Here is a 22,454-nt window from a genome sequence, read left to right on the forward strand (position 1 = left end):
TCTCCTTCTCTCTCCCTTCCCCCTCTCTCATGCTCTCTCTCCCCTCTCCCTCTCTCTCTCCCTCTCTCTTTCCTTCTATTTGCTTCTCCTTCTATCTCTGTGTAACTCTGACTTACAAATAAATAAATAAATCTAAAAAACACTGTGGCTGTGTGAGAGAGTGCAGGGTCTTTGGACAGTCACTGTGGGTGGATCCACATGCTCAGGGTTCCCTGATTCCCTGGTGAGGGCCACTGTGGCAAGATCCATGCTCACACTAAGGAAGGCATGGACCATTTGTGTGGGTCTTGTGGCTGCACAGATGAATAATGTACTCACTGGGGCTAATACCCAGGCACTGGTCTCCTTGGGGAGGTGGTGAGTGCGAGACTATACTAACAGAGCTGATCAAACATTCTCTTTGATTAAAAAAAGAAAGAAAGAAAAAAGACAATATTTAATACACTGAACTTGGACATTCCCCTCACTGAACAGAGCATCCTGGCCACACCCAGCATACACATCTGGATATTTAATGAAAGAGCAGACACTCCACTAAGCCACAGATGCATAATCCAAAGATAAAAGCCAACAGAGAGGGGGAAAAAACCAACAAGTATCTCTACAGATGCCTAAAAAATAAATGCATTAATTCAAGAAATAAGAGGAAGGAAGACAACATGACACTCCCAAAGGAACACAGCAACACATCAATACTATAATTTGAATATGAACAAGTTGAAGAAATGCCAGACATGGAATTCAAAAAATTTATCATAGGATTACTTAGAAGTAATCAGAAGCAAATCCATTTAAAAAATCCATAGATGATATGAAAGAAAATTTCTCCCATAAAACTGAAATTTTAAAGAGAAATCAAAATGAAATATTAGAAATAAAGAATTCAATATGTCAAATAAAACATGCAGTGGAAAGCCTTAACAACAGTCTAGATGAGGCAGAATAAAAAATATCTGAGCTAGAAGACAAATGTCTGGAAATTTTACAATCTGTCCAAAAATAGAAGAAGAAGAAATTAGAAAACTAAAAAGTAGTTTTGGAGATCTACAGGATACCATCAAATGACCTAACATATGGGTCTTAGGAGTTCCTGAAGGCATGGAAAGAGAGAATGGATTAGAAGGCCTCGTTAGTGAAATAATTAAAGAAAACATCCCTAATTTGGAGAAAGAAAGAGGCGTCCAAGCAAAGGAAGCATGTAGAACCCCTAGTAGTTATGACCAGAAAAGATCTTCACCACAACACATCATTATTCATACTCCCTACCGTAATACATAAAGAGAAAATTCTAAAATGTGCGTGAGAGAAATGCCAGATTACTTTCAAAGGATCTCCAATTAGAATCAAAGTGGAATTCTCCTGAGATACCATACAAGTAGGAGAGAATGGCAAGATATATTCCAGGTTTAAGAGAAAAAACCCAAAATATTGTACCCTGCAAAGCTCTCATTTATGAGTGAAGGTGAAATAAAGACATTCCACAACAAACAGAAATTGAAAGAATTTGTCACCACACATACGGCATTACAAAAGATGCTTAAAGATGTGCTACAAACAGAAACACAGAAACATGGTCATCACTATGAAAGAAGGTGAAGGTGGAAAATCTACCAGTAAAAGTAAAAACTGAAATACAAAGTAAAAATAGGAATATTTATGGAAAAAGGGCAAGGCCAAGTCAATACTTATCAATAGTCACCTTGAATGTAAATGGACTCAACTCTCCAGTTAAAAGATACAGACTGGATGAATGGATTAAAAAACAAGACTCATCTATTTGTTGCCTACAAGAAACACATCTCACCAACAAAGATACACACAGACTGAAAGTGAAAGGATGGAAAAAGATATTCCATGCTAACAGAAACCAAAAAAGCTGGTGTAGCCATCCTAATATCAGACAAAACAGCCTTTGACAAAAAAAAAAAAAAAAACTGTTAAAAGAAAGAATAGCACTATATAATGATTAATGGATCAATTCAACAGGAATATGTGACTATAATAAATGTATATGCACCTAATTACAGGGTACCTGGATATTTAAAATAAATGTTAATGGATTTAAAGGAATTTAAAGGGAGACACAGACTCCATACAATAGTAATGGGGTGTCGCTCCCCCATTTGCGGAGGAACGACACCAGACCCTGCGCTGTTCTTTCTGCCCGGCCCTTCCCCGGTTAGCTGCCGTTCCCCCACTCACAGAGAAACGACGCCGTCCCAGGTTAGCTGATGGCCCCCCACCTCCGCGGAGGGGCGGCACCCCCCGCCGCTTCCCCACTTCCGCGGAGGAGCAGCACACCGCCGGCCGGCTCTCAGGGGTTCCTCAGATGTTTCCCTCAGATGTTCCTGGTGCATGTTGTCTCTCTCCTCCTTTATAGTCCTCTTCCACCAATCCCAACTCTGCTACCCACACACCAAGCACGCTGCTCTCCTCCAATCAGGAGCAGGATCAGCTCCTGCAGCTTATCAGTCAAATTGGCAAGGCAGCTGCGTAGAAGTTGTTTACTCCTCCCCAGCACCATATTATGGGAAATCAGATGCATAGAATTAGTCCTAGTTCCAGTAATTTAGTCTAGTCTCAGCTGCTCCCCACAATGGTGGACTTCAATACCCCACTTTCAGCAGTGCACAGATCAAGCAGTCAAAAAATCAGTAAGGAAACAACAGAGTTAACTGACACTATAGACCAAATGGACCTAATGGATATCTACAGAACTTTTCATCCTGCAGATGAAGAATACACATTCTTCTCATTAGTGTACAGAACTTTTTCTAGGATAGACCACATGCTAGGCCATAAGGCAAGTCTCAGTAAATTCAAAAAAACTGAAATCATACCATGCAACTTCACTTACAACAATGGAATGAAGCTGGAAATCAACAACTCAGATATGCATCACTGCTGAATTATACCAGAAATTTAAAGAAGAACAAACTCCAATTCTTCAAGTTATTCAAAACAATGAAAAGTGAGGGAATCCTCCCAAACTCCTTCTATGAAGCCAGCATCACCTTAATTCCTAAACCTAAAAATGATACAATAAAGAATACTACAGACCAATTTCCCTGATGAACATAGATGCAAAATTCCTCAACAAAATACTAGCCAATTGAAAACAACAACAAACACATCAGAATGATCATTCATTGGACCAAGTGAGATTTATCCCTGGTATGCAAGGATGGTTCAACATTAGCAAATCAATCAATGTGATATAATACATAAACAAATTGAAAAAAAAAACGCATGATTATCTCAATTGATACAGAGAAACCACTTGATAAAATACAACATCATTTTATGATGAAAACATTAAGAAAATTGGGTATAGAAGGAACATTCCTCAACACAATCAAGGCAATTTATGACAAACCCGGAGCCAGCATTCTATTGAATAGGGAAAAGTTGGAAGCATTCTCACTGAGATCCAGAATCAGATAAGGAAGCCCACTCTCACCATTGCTATTTAATATAGTCCAGGAAGTTTTAGCTGAAGCCATTAGGCAAGAAGAAGTATTCAAATACATACATATTTGGAAGGAGGAAGTCAAACTATCCTTATTTACAGATGATGAGTCTATATATAGGGGATCCAAAAGACTCCACTAAGAGACTGTGACCATTATAACTCATAAAAGAGTTTGGTAAAGAGGCAGGATATAAAATCAATACACAAAATCAATAGCCTTTGTGTATACCGACAATGCCACAGCTGAGAAAAACTTCTAAGATCAATCCCATTCACAATAGCTACAAAAAAAATCAAATACCTTGGAATAACTTTAACCAAGGACCTCAAAGACCTCTACAATGAGTTACAAAATAACAAAGAAAGAAATAAAAGAACAGAGAAAAAATGGAAAAAAAAATCTTCCACATTCATCAAGTGGAAGAATCAATATCATCAAAATGTCCATACTACCAAAAGCAATTCACAGGCAGTTATAATCAAATAATCAAAACAGCCTGGTACTAGTGCAAAAAGAGATGGATAGACCAATAGAGCAGAATAGGAATGCCAGAAATCAACCCATACATCTACAACCAACTTATCTTTGACAAAGAAGCTAAACACAATCCCTGGAGCAAGGACAGTCTCTTCAACAAATGGTACAGGAAAAGCTGGATTTCTATTTGCAGAAGTATGAACCAAGAGATCTACCTTACACATTAGACAAAAATCTACTCAAAATGGGCCAAAGACCTAATCTATGACCTGATACCATCAAAATATTAGACATTGGGGAAACATTGCAAGATATTGGCATAGGTAAAGAGTTCTTGGAAAAGATCCCAGAGGCACAGGCAGTCATGGTCAAAATTGACAAATGAGATTACATCAAATTGAGAGGCTTCTGCACAGAAAAAGATACATTAAGCAAAATGAAGAGGCAACTGACAGAATGGGAGAAATTATTCGCAAACTATTAATAACTGGAATATATAAAGAGCACAAGAAACTCAACAACAAAACAAACAACCCAGTCAAGAAATGAACAAAAGACTTAAACTGGCATTTTTTAAAAGAGGAAATCCAATGGCCAATAAACACATGAAAAATTCCTCAAGATCACTAGCCATCAGGGAAATGCACATCAACACCACCATGAAGTTTCATCTCACCCCACTTAGAATGCCTTTCATACAGAAATCAACAAACAACAAATGCTGATGAGAATGTGGGGAGAAAGGTACCCTAGTCCACTGTTGGTGGGGATGTAAACTGGTACAGACACTGTAGAAGATAGTATGGAGGTACCTCAGAAAAATGAATATAGTCCTACAATATGACCCAGAATCCCACCCCTCAGAATTTACCCAAGGGAAATGAAATGAGCATATGGAAGTTATCTGTATTGTCATGTTTACTGCAGCACAATTCACAATAGCTAAGATACGGAATCAATCCAAATGTGGATAAAGAAATTATGGGATACGTACACCACAGAATACTACACAGCAGTAAAATAAATGAAATCCTGTAATTTGCAACAAAATTGATGAAACTTGAAAACAGCATACATAGTGAAATAACCCAGTCCCAAAAGAACAAATACCATATGTTATCCCTGATCTGTGGTAACTAACAGAGCATCTAAAAGGTAATCTATACAAGTGAAGTTGACACTTTGAGATGTGATGACTTTGAACAGCCTTTGTTTCGATTGTTGAGGAACAGTTTTTTTCATACTATTTGTTGAACTCGTTACTTAGTATAGAGTTTTATATATATATATATATAGTATAGAGTTAATTTTATGTGTATAAAATTAATTGGAAATAGATCTTAGTAAAAAATAAGAATGGGAATAGGACTGGAAGAAGGAAGAAGGGTGGGATGGCTGGTACAGTGGGAAGAATCACTATGTTCCTTAAGTTGTGTTTATGAAATTCATGAAGTTTGTATATCTTAAAGGAAAGGTTTCTGGGAAAAAAATAAAATAAATGTAGGATGTCTGGCATCATCAAGAGAAATTTTCTTTTATCCTAGGTCACATCCTGTCTTTTTTTTCCAGCACACATGACATACACTACTGTCTATATTCTCCAATTTTCTGGTAATATAAATTAGCAGCATCTTTTAATTCTTTTTGTGTTGTATTAATATAAAGAGAACAGACTTCATGTATTTCATAGCTACAGTTCTAAGATAACCAAACTTCTCTCCCTCTCCTTCTCTGTCCCTCAATCCCCTCCTCCTTTCCTTTCTCTTTTTTCTTTATTTTTTGCAAAGACTTACTTCATTACACGCTATAATCATAGACTTAATTCACCACAAACCATAAGATTTAATAAGTAAAAAGTAGGAAGACCACAGGTCCACAGGAGTATAAACAAGGGCTAAGAACAATCATATATCAAGATGTCCATTTCATTCCCATACTTTTTTGTATTCTATATTATTCGCCACATTTCAGAGAAAACATATGATATTTGTCTTTGTGGGACTAGCTTATTTCACTAAGAATAACGATTTCCAGTTGTATCCATTTTGTTTCAAAAGACAAGATTACATTCTTTTTTATGGCTTAGTATTCCATAGTGTATATACAGCATAATTTCTTTATATTGTCATCCATTGATGGGCATCTGGATTGATTCCATATATTAGTATTTGTGAACTGAGCTGCAATAAACATAGGGGTACAGATAACTCTTTCATATGCTTTCATTTTTTTGGGTAAATTCCCAGGAGTGGGATGGCTGAGTCATATGGTAGATCTATTTTCAGATTTCTGAGGACTCTCCATACTGTCTTCCATAATGGTTGTACTAGTTTACATTCCCACCAACAGTGGATTGGGGTCCCTTTTTCCCCACATCCTCGCCAGAATTTTTTATTTTTGGATAATAACTATTCTAACTGGGATGAGGGGTAGTTTTTATTTGCATCTCCCTGATGACTACTGATCTTGAGCATTTTTCCATGTGTCTGTTGCCCTTTGAATGTCATCCTTTGATAATGCCTGTTCAAGTCCTTTGCCCATTTCTTAACTGGATTGTTTTGTTGTTGAGTTTCTTGAACTCTGTATACAGATTCTGGATATTAATCCCTTACCAATTGCATAGTTTGCAAATATTTCCCCCATTCTGTTGCTTGCCTCTTCACTTTATTGAGTGTTTCTTTTGCAGTGCAGAAGCTTCTTAGCTTGATGCAATCTCCTACTTGTCTGTGTTTCATTTTATTTTCTGTGCTTCTGGGGTCATTTCCAAGAAGTCTTTGCCTATGGTAATGTCTCGCAGAGTTTTCCCAATGTTTTCCTCTAGTAATGTGATAGTATCAGGTCACAGATTTAGGTCCTTGTTACATTTTGAGCTGACTTATAAGGTGTAAGGTAGGCATCTTTTTGAAATACTCCTATCAGCTCTTCCCCTCTGTACACGGTTGGTGCTTGTTTTCAGAGCCCACTTAGCAACAGGCTGCTGCATAGGTTTTGAGGAATACTGAGCCTACACTGCAGGGCACCTTGCCTGCATGAGATGATTACAGTGTCCACCAGCAATAAAGGCCTGGTCTCTTCTGAAACAGAGGATGTCTTAGTCTGTGATGTATTACTGTCACAAAATACCTAGGCTGCCACTTTATGAGAAAAAGAGGTTTATTATGTCATAATTTTGAAGATTGAAAATCCAAAATCAGGTCATCCCACCTGTTCAGCCTCTGGTGAGGACCTCATGGCAGAGGACATGATCACAGTGGGAGCACAGGCAGGATAGATCAAATGGTGAGACATAAGCCAGAGAGACTCAGGGGCCAGGCTCACTCTTTCTATAAATATCCTTCCTCATGGGAACAAATTCATCAAGCAAAACTAACATTAATCCCTTCCAAATGCAATCCCTCCAGTGACCTACTTACGCCACCCTCCTTGAAGGTTCCACCATCTCTGGGGACTGAGCTTCAAGCACATGAACCTCTCATGGACCCAAACTATAGCATATAGCCAGCTGCTTCTACTGACTCCAAACTCCAAAACTGTCAGCCTCATCTGAATCCATTCAAATGTCTCCATGGCAGGTCTCTGGGTGCCCGTCCTTCCCAAAGAATACCCCATATTTCATGGGACAGACTAGCCATGATTTTGAATTCACTTTAGATTATAATTCTGCATCCTGCACAATTAAACATTTTGTCTGATTTTCAGCAAGGTCAGCCCTGTGGTTGAAAGAAGAAATCAGTTTAGTTGGAATCACTCTGGTTCTCTGACCAGTACTTGAAATGAGGGCTTCAAGACTTGAATTTGTCATTTATCTTTCTGTTAATGTGTCAATGCACAAGAAGGAGCCATGATACCCCCACAATCATTATTCCTGCCTGAACAGCCATGCACAGCTCCTACTTGATCCCCATGGCATTTGCTCCCATAACACTGTCCCAAGCCACCACAGGTAACCCCAGACAATGAGCTTGGTACTGTATTGAAGTCCAGAGACATTAAATATGCCCCAAATCCCATGTCTGGGGTTCTTTCTGCCTGGGGTCACTCTGAAACCATTTTCTGTATCTTAAGGGTTCAGTCAAGAGACAGCAGGCCACACCAATGATGCCCAAGCAATTCATCTGAACTGTAAGGTGGGCAATGCAGAGCAAATGTCAACAACAATGAAAGGGCTCAGTGCCACGTAAGCACCTCAGTTAACTCTAAGTTACAAGTGCTGTCTCCAGGAAGCAGCTGCTTCCTCTAGAGCTGCAGGGATAAAGGGAAGAGGTTGGGAATATTAAAATCCAGAAGCTTGAAAGTAGCATCCACAGAGGTGGAAATCAGATCTCTGAGGACAAGCCGCTGGCCCCCCTGCACTGAGTGTCATGCTGGCTCAGCGCTGGGTCCTCAGAGGCCATGAAAGACTGATTGCTGGAATCAACTGCCTCTGCTGCGATCTGCACCTGCTCTGATGGGAAAACATGGCCGCTGGCTGCTGCGATGCTGACAAGAGCAGACAGCCACCACAAACAACAAACACCTCCATTCTCCCCCAGCTCGTTTCTCGCAGCCATTGGCAGAGCCATTTGGCAAAGGAAAATGTAGTTTTAATTATTTATTATTTTTTATTTATTTGACTGGCAGAGTCGACAGTGAAAGAGAGAGAGAGAGAGAGAAAGGTCTTCCTTTTTCATTGGTTCACCCCACAATGGCCGCTCCGGTGGTGCGCTGTGGCCGGCACACCGCGCTGATCCGAAGCCAGGAGCCAGGTGCTTCTCCTGGTCTCCCATGGGGTGCAGGGCCCAAGCACTTGGGCCATCCTCCACTGCCTTCCCGGGCCACAGCAGAGAGCTGGACTGGAAGAGGAGCAACCAGGAGAGAATCCGGCGCCCCGACCAGGACTAGCACCCAGGGTGCCAGCGCCGCAGGCAGAGGATTAGCCTAGTGAGCTGCGGTGCTGGCCAGGAAAATGTAGTTTTTAGAATCACAGCCCCAGCACCCTAAAAGGTGTGCAGAAGGACAAGTCTTGCACTCAGACAATGAGCTGACACTCAGCAGAGCACATGGAGGGAAGACAGGAAGACCTCAGTGTAGACGAGAACAGCCGGCTCTGAGAAGCTCCCCTCTTCTCCCTGTTCACAGCCCTCAGCTCAGGCTCACAGAATCAAGAACACTCTCAACTCCTACATTATCTGCTCTGCGGTTTTCTTTATGCGTTTACCACCAATGCGTGCATCCTGAAACACACAGTTCACAGTCTTGCATGGCTCACCAATGGGGATACATTCTGAGGAACACGCTAAGCAGTTCTGTCCCTATGAATTCTGTGTGAGCATCACGGAGTGCACTTACACAAAGCGTGATGGCTCTGATGTGGTTGGCCTTACAGCCTTATGGGACACATGTGGTAGGAGCAGCCCGTTGACTAAAACACTGTCATTCGGTGCATGGCTGTATTTTTACCAGTTGTTAAACCTACAATATGAGGCCACTGTTGTGGCACAGCAGGTTAGGCACACCTAATACTCCAGCATCCCAAATTGCAGCACTGGTTTGAATCCTGTCTGCCCTGTTTCCAAGCTGGCTCCCAGCTCATGTGCCTGGAAGAGCAGCAGAAGATGGACAGATCACTTGGGCCTCTGCCACCCATGTGGGAGACCTGGATGGAGTTCTGGGCTCCTGGCCAGAAAGTGGAAGTTTGAAATCCTGCATACAGGAGGTCTTCAAAAAGATCACAGAAATGCACATTACGAAAAAACTATACATGGATTTCGGCCGGCGCCGCGGCTCACTAGGCTAATCCTCCGCCTAGCGGCGCCGGCACACCGGGTTCTAGTCCCGGTCGGGGCGCCGGATTCTGTCCCGGTTGCCCTTCTTCCAGGCCAGCCCTCTGCTGTGGCCAGGGAGTGCAGTGGAGGATGGCCCAGGTGCTTGGGCCCTGCACCCCATGGGAGACCAGGAAAAGCACCTGGCTCCTGGCTCCTGCCATCGGATCAGCGCGGTGCGCCGGCCGCAGCGCGCCGGCCGCGGCGGCCATTGGAGGGTGAACCAACGGCAAAGGAAGACCTTTCTCTCTGTCTCTCTCTCTCACTGTCCACTCTGCCTGTCAAAAAAAAAAAAAAAAAAAAAAAAACTATACATGGATTTCAAAAAAGTATGCTTTAATTTCTGTTTTACCATGAACCCTTTTAAAGTATCCTCCTATGTAGCCATGCATGGTCTTTCCTCCTATGGCCACAATGCACCAAACCACTTGAGATTAAACAAAGCGCAGGAGAAACCCATGCAGGCGAGACACAGAGAACATAAGTCATGGGAGGCTGAGCTGCTGTCCCCTGACAAACTGTTTTAGAGTAAACTTCTTCTCTAAGGATGAGGAGTAACTCTAAAATAACAATATAAAGTGTAGTGTAGTGACTACATAAACCAGTAACGTAGTCATTGATGGTCACCATGAAGTGTTCTGTACTGTGCGTAACTGGGTGTGTCACACCTGGCAGTGCAGGTCGGCTCACACCAGCACCACCACACACACGTGAACAACGCACTGTGTTACAATGTGACAGCTACCACGTCACTACATGAGAGGAACTGTTTAGATCTCTCGCTGTCAGGGGACCAGCCTTGAACGCATGTCCTGTCATTGACTCGATTGTCACGATGCCGCACGTGACTGTACATGATGAAAATCAGCCCCCCGAAGACATGTGATTGGAAAGCCAGGGATACTCAGACTCTCTGAAAGAGCCTGTAGACCCTCAGGCATCCTTGGGCCATCCTCTGCCAGCCACTGATGTAGAAGTTAGTCTAGAGAAGCAGTGCAGTTCCCACCCAGGATCCCAGGAAATAATGCCAGGTGGGTTTGGTAGTTCTGGTGTCTAAAGTGTTCTGATGAGTGAATGAATTTTTTCTCCCTTTGGCAAGCCTCCTACCCAGAAGGAGAAGCTAACAGGAAATACACAAATCAATAGCCCCCAGGGCCGGGCAGGTGGGCAGGCACAAGGGAGCAAGGTAAGCATACATCCTCCCTGCTCGCCAGGCACTGCCATCATGAGTCCCAGTTTAACCTCCACTAGGGCATCTTATCCCAGCAGTTTGCACAGTTTCTACCGGGAACACATAACGCTTTTGTAATTTAAAAATAAATGTGTTTTCTAAAAGGAGGAGGCAGAGAGGAGGAGAAAATGAACATCCAGAGAATTTTCCCCCTTCTCTGACTTCACAGGGATGGGGGTGCTCCCAAGTCGGAGACCCCAACGGTGCTGGAAGCAGAGGACAGGGTGAGCAAAGAACCAAGGAGCAGCTGAAACGCCCAAGGCTCTGCTCCCAGGCAAAACATTCACACAACGTGCCCAGAATGTGACTTCCCATTCCAAAAGGAAGAGTAGTTCCCCATCCGTGGGACTGAAATGCAAACCCAATAGTCAGGAATGGAAACAGTGTGTGAGTGGAATCCATGCAGACCTTCTACAAAGAGCCTTGGCTGTGCCTGCCTTTTGCATGGTCCTCTGTGCTCCCCAGCCCCTGATTGAGTGAGGGGAGTAAGAACCATCAGCCCCCAAAGCCGTCCACTAGCTTGTATAAAGAAGCCATCTGCAAAGCAGAACAACGTCAGAGCACAAAAGGTAGGTCCTTGCCAACGAACAGGGGCCTGGGTCGACAGCCTGGGCTGCCCGCCAACTCCATTTGTTTGCAGACCCTGCAAATGCCAGCTGAAGTTGTTGAGAATTAATAGGTCCCCAAAATATTTCTTTGGATACATAATGTAAAAGCTGCCAGCTCTGGCCATGTCTGGTGATGGTGAAGAAACAAAGTGAAACAAAGAAGAAACAAAGTGAAACTGCAATAGGAAGAGAGAGCCACAGCACTTTAAAGCGCACTCCAAGCGGAAGCCATCCCAGACGGAGAGCAATCAGACCTGCTGCATTCGTCAAGAGGAACACCTACTCAAAACCAGCTCCTGATCTCCACGCCAGCAGGGCTACTGCTGAGAGCAGAGGGAAGCCTCTTCCACACACATCAGTGATAAGTGTTCACATTTACAGGGCTTCTCACTGAAAACAATCCAGATAACATGCTAGAAAGTAAAGAGAATAAAAGGGGGTTGAGAATGCTGGAATCCCGATAAAATGTTAATTTTTTAGTAAACATAACAAGGCTCTGTTTAAAAACAATCGGATGGACTCTGGCTTCTTGTTTGGTATGTCAGGAGCTAGCAACAAGTAAAAAGCTGAACAAACCAAAAAACTGAAACATCAGCACTTCCTCCAGGATCTGGAAGAGAAATGAGGTCACAGGGCCCCAGAAATGGAAAGGTAAAGAGGAGATAAAGAAAATCACAACTCACCAGAGCCGAACCCTCCGTGGGAACCAGTGCCAGGGCAGGCAAGCCCCGGCTGCAGCTCAGGACTGACCAGAGGCTCCTGGTGGACAGACCTGAGGGTCACAACCTCCAGGGTCTCCACGCTTCTGTGAGTTTCACCTCCAGGGGCTCGGCCAGGTCCTTGCAAAGAAGAGGAGGCCCAGGCCCACTCATGCTTTCCAGAAGGGAAAGGAAACCGTTGAAGCACACCACACTGGGCCCTTCTATTCTTAACAAGGCCTGATCTCCAGGGACACTGACTTAATCAGACCCTCACCTGCTGGGAGATTATCTAAACCTGACCTGCCTGTAGGGAGGAAAACAACCAGCTGCTGCCCCTGCGGCCATCCTGGCCCACCTGAGAGGGGAACAAAGGCTGAGAAAGGCGTGCACAAGCCCACCACCACACCTCCAGGATCGTGGCCCACAGCTCCCTTCTGCAAGGCTGTCATGCCCATATTTCAACACAAAATTACAAGGCATAGTGAAAGGCAAAACATACAGTTTAAAGAGACAGAGCAACATCAGAACCAGACTCAGATATGTCGGGGATATGGGAATTATTAGACCGGGAACTTTCTTTTTTTAAAATTTTCAATTAGTTCTTAACAGATTCCATATGATTTGTAGATACAACTCTAAGAACATAATACTATTCCCTCCCCCTTCTCCCTTCTCCTTTTTTAAGCTTTTGTCATAAAATATTTTGAAAACACATTATAGTAAATGGGGCTGACGCTGTGGTGCAGCAGGTTAACACCCTGGCCTGAAGCGCTGGCATCCCATATGGGCGCCGGTTCGAGTCCCAGCTACTCCTCTTCCAATCCAGCTCCCTGCTATGACCTGGGAAATAAGTAGAAGATGGCCCAAGTCCTTGGGCCCCTGCACCCATGTGGGAGACCAGGAAGAAGCTCCTGGCTCCTGGCTTCGAATCAGCACAGCTCCAGCCGTTGCGGCCAATTGGGGAGTAAACCACTGGATGGAAGACCTCTCTCTCTCTCTCTCTCTGCCTCTCCTCTCTCTGTGTAAATCTGAGTTTCAAATAAATAAATAAATCTCAAAAAAATAAAAAAGTACATTATAGTAATAAGGCTAAATACTTCACCAAATAAGAAGTTTAACCAGAAAAAAGACCATATTTTAGTGGTAATATAGGCAATGGCTATAAACAATAATTGAATGGAAAGTGAAATTTTACCAATATACAGTAAATTTTAAGGTAATCAAAGATCATTAAAATATAGTAGTATAACATTCTTAACCATTGTTTTGAGAAAGATATAAAATTTCACAAAACTATATATTTGCAACAATACTGATATACACAGGCATTTCTTCCTTTTTTCTTTCTTTTTTTTAATTTTAGCTTCACACATAAAGGAGAACATGGAGTATTTGTCTTTTTGTGTCCGACTTATTTCAGTCAATATTATGTCCTCCAGTTATGTCCATTTTGATGCAAATGGTAGAATTTCATTCTTTTTTACAGCTGAATGATATTCCATTGTGTGTATATACCACATTTTTTTTATCCATTCATCTGGTGATGGAAACCTTGGCTGATTCCAAATTTTGGCTAATAGGAACTGTGCAGCTATAAGTGTGGTGGTGCAGGTATCTCTTTGATACAATATGTTCATGTATTTTGGGTATATACCCAGTCCCGGGATTGCTGAATCATATGGCAAGTCTATTTCTATTTTTTAAGAAATCTCCAGACTGTTTTCTGCAATGGCTGCACTAATTTACATTCCCATCAACAGTATGTAAGTGTTCCCCTTTGTCCATATCCTTACCAGCATTTGTTACTCTTTGTGTTTTGGATTTTAGCCATTTTGAGAGGGGTGAAGTGATATCTCATTGTGTTTTTTTTAAAGATTTATTTATTTGAAAGGCAGAGTTACAGAGAGAGAGAGGGAGAGACAAAGAGAGGAGTGTAGGGGGAGAGAGAGATCTACCAGCCACTGGTTCACTGTCCAAATGACCTCAACAGCCAAAGCTGGATCAATCCAAAGTCAGGAGCCAAGAGTTTCTTCCAGGTCTCCACATGGGTGCAGGGGCCCAAGGACTTGGACCATATTCTGCTGCTTTCCCAGGTGCATTAGCAGGGAGCGGGACTGTAAGTGGAGCAGCCAGGACTCAAACCAGTGTCCATATGAGATGCCGGCATCACAGGGAATGGCTTTATCTGCTACACTACAACGCTGGCCCTTCATTGCGGCTTTGATCCACATTTCTCTGACGGCTAGTAACATTGACCATTTTTTCATATATTTGCTGGCCATTTGTATTTCTTCTTTTGAGAACTGTGTCTATTGAGGTCCTCTGCCCATTTCTTAACTGGATTGTATGTTATTTTGTTGTTGAGTTTTTAAGTTGCTGATATATTCAAGATATTAATTCTTTGTGAGACAGGTAGCTTGCAAATCTTTTTTTTTCCCATTCTGTTGGATATCTCTTTACTCCATTGATTGTTTCCTTTGCTGTACAAAAGCTGCCAAGTTTGACATAGTCCCATTTGTTTAGTTTTGCTTTTGTTGCCTGTGCTTTGGGGGTCTTCTCCAAGAAATCTTCACCTATGCCAATGTCTTAGAGTGTTTCCCTATGTTTTCTTCCAGCAACTTCATAGTCTCAGGTCTTAAATTTAGGTCTTTGATCCATCTTGAGTTGATTTCTGTACATTAGGAGCAGTATGGATCTAATTTCATTCTGCTACATAATTACGTCCAGTTCTGCCAGCACCATTTGTTGAAAAGATTCTCTTTACTCCACTGTACAGTCTGGGCACTTTTGTTAAAAGTCAGTTGGCTGCATGCATGCGGATTAATTTCCAGGCTCTCGTTTCTGTTCCATTGATCTATGTAGCAGAGTTTATGCCCAGTATCATGCTGTTTTTAGACCAGGAACTTTTTTAAAAACTATAAATAATATATACAGGTCTTTAATGAAAAGAGATATAACATGCAACAATAAAGGCATAATGTAAACAGAAGGTTGAAAATTCTAGGAATCTACAGAAAAGAAATATCAGAGGGCCGGCACCGCAGTTCACTGGGCTAATCTTCTGCCTGCGGTGCCGGCACTCCAGGTTCTAGTCCCAGTTGGGGCGCCGGATTCTGTCCCGGTTGCTCCTCTTCCAGTCCAGCTCTCTGCTGTGGCCCGGAAAAGCAGAGGAGGATGGCCCAAGTGCTTGGGCCCTGCACCCACATGGGAGACCAGGAGGAAGCACCTGGTTCCTGGCTTTGGATCAGTGCTGCGCGCCAGCCGTAGCGGCCATTTGGGGGGTGAACCAACGGAAGGAAGACCTTTCTCTCTGTGTGTGTCTCTCTCACTGTCTAACTCTGCCTGTCAAAAAAAGGAAAAAAAAAGAAATATCAAATAACAAAAACACTTTAACAGAGTCTCTGTGATGGGCTCAACAGTAAATTAGATACAGTTGAGGAAAAAAAAAAAACTTTGAATATGATGATAGAAACAACCAAAACAGAAAAGGAGAAAAAAGAATTTTAGAAAAAGTACAGAATATCCAAGAACTGTGGGACAGCTATGAGATGTTAATATATGTGGGAATTCCAGAAGGAGAGAAAGGAACAGAAGCAATATTTGAAGTAATAACTACTGAGCATTTCCTAGAATGAAAAATCAGACACCAAACTACAGATACAGGAATCTTAGAGAATCCAAGCAGAATAAGGACCAAAAGCAATATACCTGGCTGTATCATACTCAAATTGGAGAAAATCAAAGATAAATAAAAATTCATGAAAGAATGAGGGGTTGGTGGTGGGGACCTTACTTATGCAGGAGTGAGGATAAGATCTGCACCTGATCTCTCGTCAGAAATCATGCAAACAATACACAGTGCAATGACATATTTAGATATAAAAACCCTCCCATCCCTGGAATTCTGAAACTTGTGAAAGTATCCTGTCTTGCAAGAAATGTTACAATAAGTTTTTCAGAAAGAAGGAAAATAATACAGGCAGAAACTCATAACCACATAAAGAAAAGTAAAACATGAGAAAAAAAGTAAGTGAAATTTAAAAAAATTAAAATTTTTCTTATTCTCTCTTTTAAAGATTTATTCATTTGAAAGGCAGAGTTATGGAGAGAGAGAAGAAGAGACAGAGAGATCTTCCATCCATTAGTTCACCCCCAAATGGCCATGATGGTCAGGGCTGGACCAGTCCAGGAGCCAGGATTTATTCCAGATCTCCCACATGGGTACAAAGACCTAAGGACTTGGGCCATCCTCTGCTGCTTTCCCAGGCACATCAGCAGGAAGCTGGATCAGAAGTGGAGCAGTCAGGACTCAAACTGGTCCCCAGATGAGATAGCGGCACCTTTACCTGCTAAGCCACAGCACAAGGTCCGTTTCTTACTCTTAATTGATCTAGGAAATAACTGTGTATTCAAAACATCAATAACAACAGTGTATTTCATTATGTATGTATATATAAATACATATATGCTTACATATACTTATGTATAAGAGAGATAATGAATGACACAAGAGATGGGAATTAGAAAGATTTTGTTAGCATTTGCATGACTTATGTGACGTAGTATAGCATTAATTGAAAGCAGATTGGGTTTAGTTGTAAATATATATTAAAAATAAAAAACACTAAGAGGAGAGTATGAATGGTATCTAAGGAAAGACAGAATCATATAAAATTCTCAATTAAAACCAAGAGAGCAAAAAAAAAATAGAAAGCAGAAATAGAAACAAATAATAAGGGCAACATATAAAAATAACTAATATAGTAAATTTTTTTAAAGATTTATTTTATTTATTTAAAAGACAACATTACATAGAGAGGCAGAGACAGAGAGAGAGGTCTTCCATCCACTGGTTCACTCCCCAATTGGCCGCAACAGCCGGAACGGCACCAATCTGAAGCCAGGAGCCAGGAGCTTCTTCCAGGTCTCCCACACGGATGCAGGGGCCCAAGGACTTGGGCCATCTTCTACTGCTACCCCAGGCCATAGCAGAGAGCTGGATCAGAAGAGGAGCAGCTGGGACTAGAACCAGCACCCATAAGGGATGCTGGCACTTCGGGGCGAGGCATTAACCCACTGCGCCACAATGCTGGCCCCCAAAATAACAAATATTGTAGATATTAGTTAATCATATCAATAATGACTTCAAATTTTTTTCTCAATAAACTAATTAAAGACAGAGATTTTTCAGAACAGTTCAAAAAACAAGAGTCAACTCTATGTTATCTACAACAAACTGACTTCGAATACATTAGAAGAAAGGAATAGAGAATATATAACAGTAATCAAAAGGAAGTGAGAGAAGCTATATTAAATTCAGACAGAGAGAACTTCAGACAAAGAAACGTTATCAGGGATAAAGAAGGGAATTATGTAATGAATTTGTGAAGCATACATATATAACAATAAAGTATCAAAATAAATAAGGCAAAAACTAACAGAATTACAAAGAGAAACAGATGACTCCACTATTACAGATGAGTTTAACAGTGCTTTATCAGAAATGGACAGATCCAGCAGCCAGAAAGTCATTAAGGAAACTCAAAAACACCATGAGTCACTTTGATAGAATGTACATCTATAGATTGCTTCACCCAACAGGAGCGTATTACACACCCCATACATCCTTCTCAAGCTCACACATGGCACACTCTGGGCTGCAAAATCCACTTAACCTTTTTTTGGAAAAGAAACGTACAATGTTCTCAGACTACAAAGGAATTAAACTAGAAACCAGTGACCGCCAACCCCCGCCCCCACAGTGGCAGCCACTGGTTTCCTGGCAGTCTGCTTGGATTCTCCACCTTCACAGGTCTGCACCAACAGGACTGATGCCTATACCATCTGATGCAAGGGAGGCTTGGGAGAGGCAGTTCAGCTCTGAATCCAGAGTGGAAACCTGGATGTGTGCCCACCAGGAGCTCAGACAACAGTCTCCGTGATCCCAGGATGCCCCCAGGAGGCCCTGTCTGGAGAGGAGGTGGGAGCCACTGGGGAGCAACGAGGGAGGGGAAGGAGGCTCCAGTGAATTCGGCCAGCTGGCTGTGGACCAGCAGTGGTCTGGACCCAGATACTGAACCTCTTGAAGCCTCAATTTCTCGCACGTGGCAAGAAGCTAAAAATAACTAGCTCCAGGACTATCATGAGGCCAGTTGAGACAACACATGGAAGTGTGGGAGAAGTGCTTTCGAAGAGGAACCAGCCTCCGACCTGCTGCTGGTTCAAATCCAGCAGAGCCTGCTCAGCTCACAGCCCCTGCATCCCGGGTCCACATCCACGAGTGCCAAGTACAGCAAGCCCATCACAGAGGCAAGAAGCAGCTCTCCGATTCAGCTTGGCCCGAATCCAAACAGTAACTAACATCCCAGCACCAGCAGCAGGTGACGTGCAATGCAGCCCTCTCTTCAGATGGTGACCTTCAGACATCTGCAGGGAGAGAGACTAAAGAGTTTTCTTTTTCCTGTTAGTTCTAAAGTCAGTAATCCCAAGACGCCTCCTGCTCAACTCAGAAGCAAACAGGACTGGAGGAAGATGTGTGATACATCAAGGGTGACCAAGGAGACCCAGAGAGGATGGAAAGAGCCGTGATGCTCTGCCGCAGGCCACAGCGGGCATCACCACCTCCTCCTGACCCTTTGTGTCCACAGCCCAGCGGTTCAGTGGTCTGGGCAGGCAGGTGTGTGTCTTCTTCCCCAAGGGGGCCAGGTCAGCACACATGGAGTCCTCCCACAACAGCACACGCTGCATGCCGGGATTTTCTGTGTTTCTACACCTGAAGTCAAGAACAGGATTTCATTCTAAATCTGAATGTCATGGCTCAGGCTTGATCTGTTAAGACACTCGATGGCAGCACCTTCTCCTTACCACTTGCTCAAGGAAATCAATCACCAGGAAGCTGGGCTCTTCCGGCTGTTGACGAACGGTCCTTAGGACAGAAATTCCATCCCTGTGCCGTTCCAGGTAGGAGAGAAGGTGGGGGGGACCAGCTGGCCCCCGACTCTGTCTCAGAAAAAAAGAAATTTCTCATGAAGGAGCCCCCCAGCACACTTCCATTTAAATTTCTTCAGCCTGAACCACGGACACTCCTGTCCAGCTGGCCTGGGAAGTTCCCATTGGCCCTCGGCAGAAAGGGGCTCCATGTCCAAGGATGCAGCCCATGGTGGACTGGAAACCACTGGGAAAAGAAGTGTCTGCCCTGAACAGGGCTGACCTTTTTCCTGGTCATCATTCCCTAAACAACACATAAGCCCAACTAGCCACACAGCACTTACCTTGTGCCGGGCGTTCGGAGTCCCCCAGAGCTGATGGAAAGTGCACAAGAGGATGTGCACAGGTTCTAATCAAAGGTCACCCCATTCTCCAAAATGCACTTGAGTTCTCTGGCCTTGGATAATGGGGGGTGCAGGGGCCCTGGAACCCATCCCCTGAGGAGACCCAAGGACAGTGGGATACTCTCTGACCAATGCATTATCCCCTACTGGGGGAAAACTGCCAATAAAGAGAGTGGGAAATAGATTTTAGGCAGGCAGGCAGGCAGGCAACAGTACTGGCCACAGTGCATGCAAAAGACCAACAGGGCTTCACTTTGAGAAAAGCGTCAAGTCCACGGTTGGGCCGAGGGTGGATGGGACGCCCTGTGTAGCAACCTCTCCAGACTTCCTCCCGCCCAAGCCCCAAATGCCTGGCACAAGACCAACCACGGAGCATCAACCCCACTCACCCAAGGAGCTCAGGACACGTGCATTTCCCCGTAATTACTGATTTCCTCAACAGACTTAACGTCTACGTTTATCTTCACTTTAATCCAATTTCATGCCTGGAGCAGGAGGGGTTCCAGAGGAAGGCCTCCCTTCACCTTCTGATACCATTAATTACGGCTACATTGGGAGTTCCTGCACGGAACAAGCAGGTTTTTAAAGAGAAATCATTTGTCTCTCAGCAGGGCGACGCCGCGGCTTTATTTCAGAGTGCTGAGATGGCTGCGCTTCAGTAATCGGTTTCATGGCGCTCCTCAGCGCTCAACCCCATGCGGAATAAATCCTTCCTCTTTAGTGCCCGGCTGGGCCCAATTCGCCACCTGTAGCGGGAGGCGTCCGCTTCCTCCTTTCGATGCTGAATAGGGTTTTCTGGAAGGTACGGCCAGCCCTTCCCCGAGTTCTGGGCACTGGGTCACGCTTCCTGGTGGTTTTCTGCTCCAGGAAATCCCCTAACTCATTAAAAAATAATAATAATAGATTAATTGACCAGTTCACTAACAAGTCGCTCCAGGACCCAATAAACTTTGCAAAGAGGACATTCCAATGACAACTGAGCTCAGCGGGGCGTCAGCTCGTGGCCAGCACAATCCCCCGCCCAGCTGGCACGAATGCGGACGGTTTCTTGTCCATCCACGTCGCTCCTTGGCTTCGCCAGGGGCTCTAGGTCTACCTGCAGTCCCTCGCCCTGGTGCTGTGTCTGCTCCCAGTGACCCCAAGAGCCAGCAAAGGACTCAGGCACCAGTGAGATCTCAGAAAGGACCCGCGCATTGGGGCTGAGGCGCAGCCAACCCTCGACCCTGCAGCACAGACTCTCAACCCCGGAGCACAGACATCCTGGATGCCCCAGCCCCACGGCCGGACAGCCGGACACATGGCAGAAGGTCAGCGGAAGCGGGGCTTGGCTAGCCTGGCTGCTGAGAGGCACAAACCAAAGATGCTTCGGGGTGGGGCTGCCCCTTCCTGGACACACAGCACCCACATCTGGAAATCTCTGACGCCAGAGTTATTATCTAGGATGGAGCTTAAAAGTCCCCAGCAAAGATGCGATTAAAAGATTTATTAAAAGTTTATTTTAGTGCCAAACGGTGTTTAAACCCAGGCACAGTTCTTTTCATCATGAACGTTTTTTTTTTTTCTTTTTCTTTTTCTTTTTGACAGGCAGAGTTAGTGAGAGAGAGACAGAGAGAAAGGTCTTCCTCCCATTGGTTCACCCCCCCAAATGACCACTACGGCCAGTGCTGCGCTGAACTGAAGCCAGGAGCCAGGTATTTCCTCCTGGTCTCCCATGCGGGTGCAGGGCCCAAGCACTTGGGCCATCCTCCACTGCCTTTCCAGGCCACAGCAGAGAGCTGGACAGGAAGAGGAGCAACCGGGACAGAATCCAGCGCCCCGACCAGGACTAGAACCCGGTGTGCCGGAGCCGCAGGTGGAGGATTAGCCTAGTGAGCCACGGCGCCGGCCCATCATGAACGTTTTGAAGATCCCTTGGATACCAGGGCTTCAAAATTGTTTTGCACCAAAATAACTTTCCATTTTCCACAAGCTTTTTGAAGTGCCTTCACATATGTATCTTACAACATCATGTTGTCTACCATAAATATACACAATAAACTTTATTTTTAAAAAGGAGGGAAATAGAGAAAGGAAGGTAGGGACTGGAAGAGGGGAGGAGAGGGAGAGAGGGGAGGTGTTCTTAGCTCAACTTGCAAGATTTTTCATGGTTTCACCTCCCTGTGTCCTCCCAGCCTCACTTCCCATCACCCACCACGGCCCCTTCCCTGTCAGGCACTTAGCCAATGGCACAGTGCACCTCACACCCATCTTGCCGGGCTTTGCCCCGGCTCATGGCTGCTCCTTCTTCCTGGAACTGCTTTGGCCCCTTCCTCACTTCCGTCCTTCCTCCCTGTAGGATCCTTCCACTGCCCAGCTCCAGGCACTGAGCAAACCCTGCCCCACAGGTGGAGTGAAACAGTCTCTCTCCCCAGCCCCACCCGCCCCATCCCTGGAACCGCCAAGCATGGGGGACACTGCTGTGCTCCACCACCACCCAGGACTGCTGCTGGGCCCCATGCGTCCCACGTCCCCGCCTCTCCACACTCCTGGATAATCAGCCGACTCAATGCAGAAGCCCTGTCAAACAGTTTCTTCTTTTTTTTTTTTTTAAACATCATTTGGAAACAAACAACCCTTTGATTAACCGGATTTAACATTTTCTCCCTTGGTTATTTGGCCATTGTGAATACAGTACAATTCTGGTTCTTGGACCCTTACAATCACATTCTAAGCATGCTACAAATATGCAAAATTAAACATTGCACTGGGAGGTGTTATTTTAAAAAATTAGTAGAATTGGATCTACCAAGCACCAGTGTTAGCGATGGTTTAAAATATTAATGCACGTTGGCT

General features: G+C 44.0%; 1 long non-coding RNA gene across 2 annotated transcripts in view; it reads right to left on the reverse strand.

Moving 5' to 3' along the window:
• LOC108178851 (uncharacterized) overlaps positions 1 to 12,545 on the reverse strand; it is a 146,568-nt gene extending 134,023 nt beyond the window's left edge. For both annotated transcript variants that reach the window (XR_011380551.2, XR_016218715.1), the window contains exon 1: positions 12,274 to 12,545. This is a non-coding gene — a long non-coding RNA (uncharacterized LOC108178851). The remainder of the gene's footprint in view (positions 1 to 12,273) is intronic.
• Positions 12,546 to 22,454: the final 9,909 nt, after the last annotated feature.

Source organism: Oryctolagus cuniculus, chromosome 12 (genome assembly GCF_051225735.1).
Source record: "Oryctolagus cuniculus isolate XC-2025 breed Fujian yellow rabbit chromosome 12, ASM5122573v1, whole genome shotgun sequence".
NCBI classification, from domain to species: domain Eukaryota; kingdom Metazoa; phylum Chordata; class Mammalia; order Lagomorpha; family Leporidae; genus Oryctolagus; species Oryctolagus cuniculus.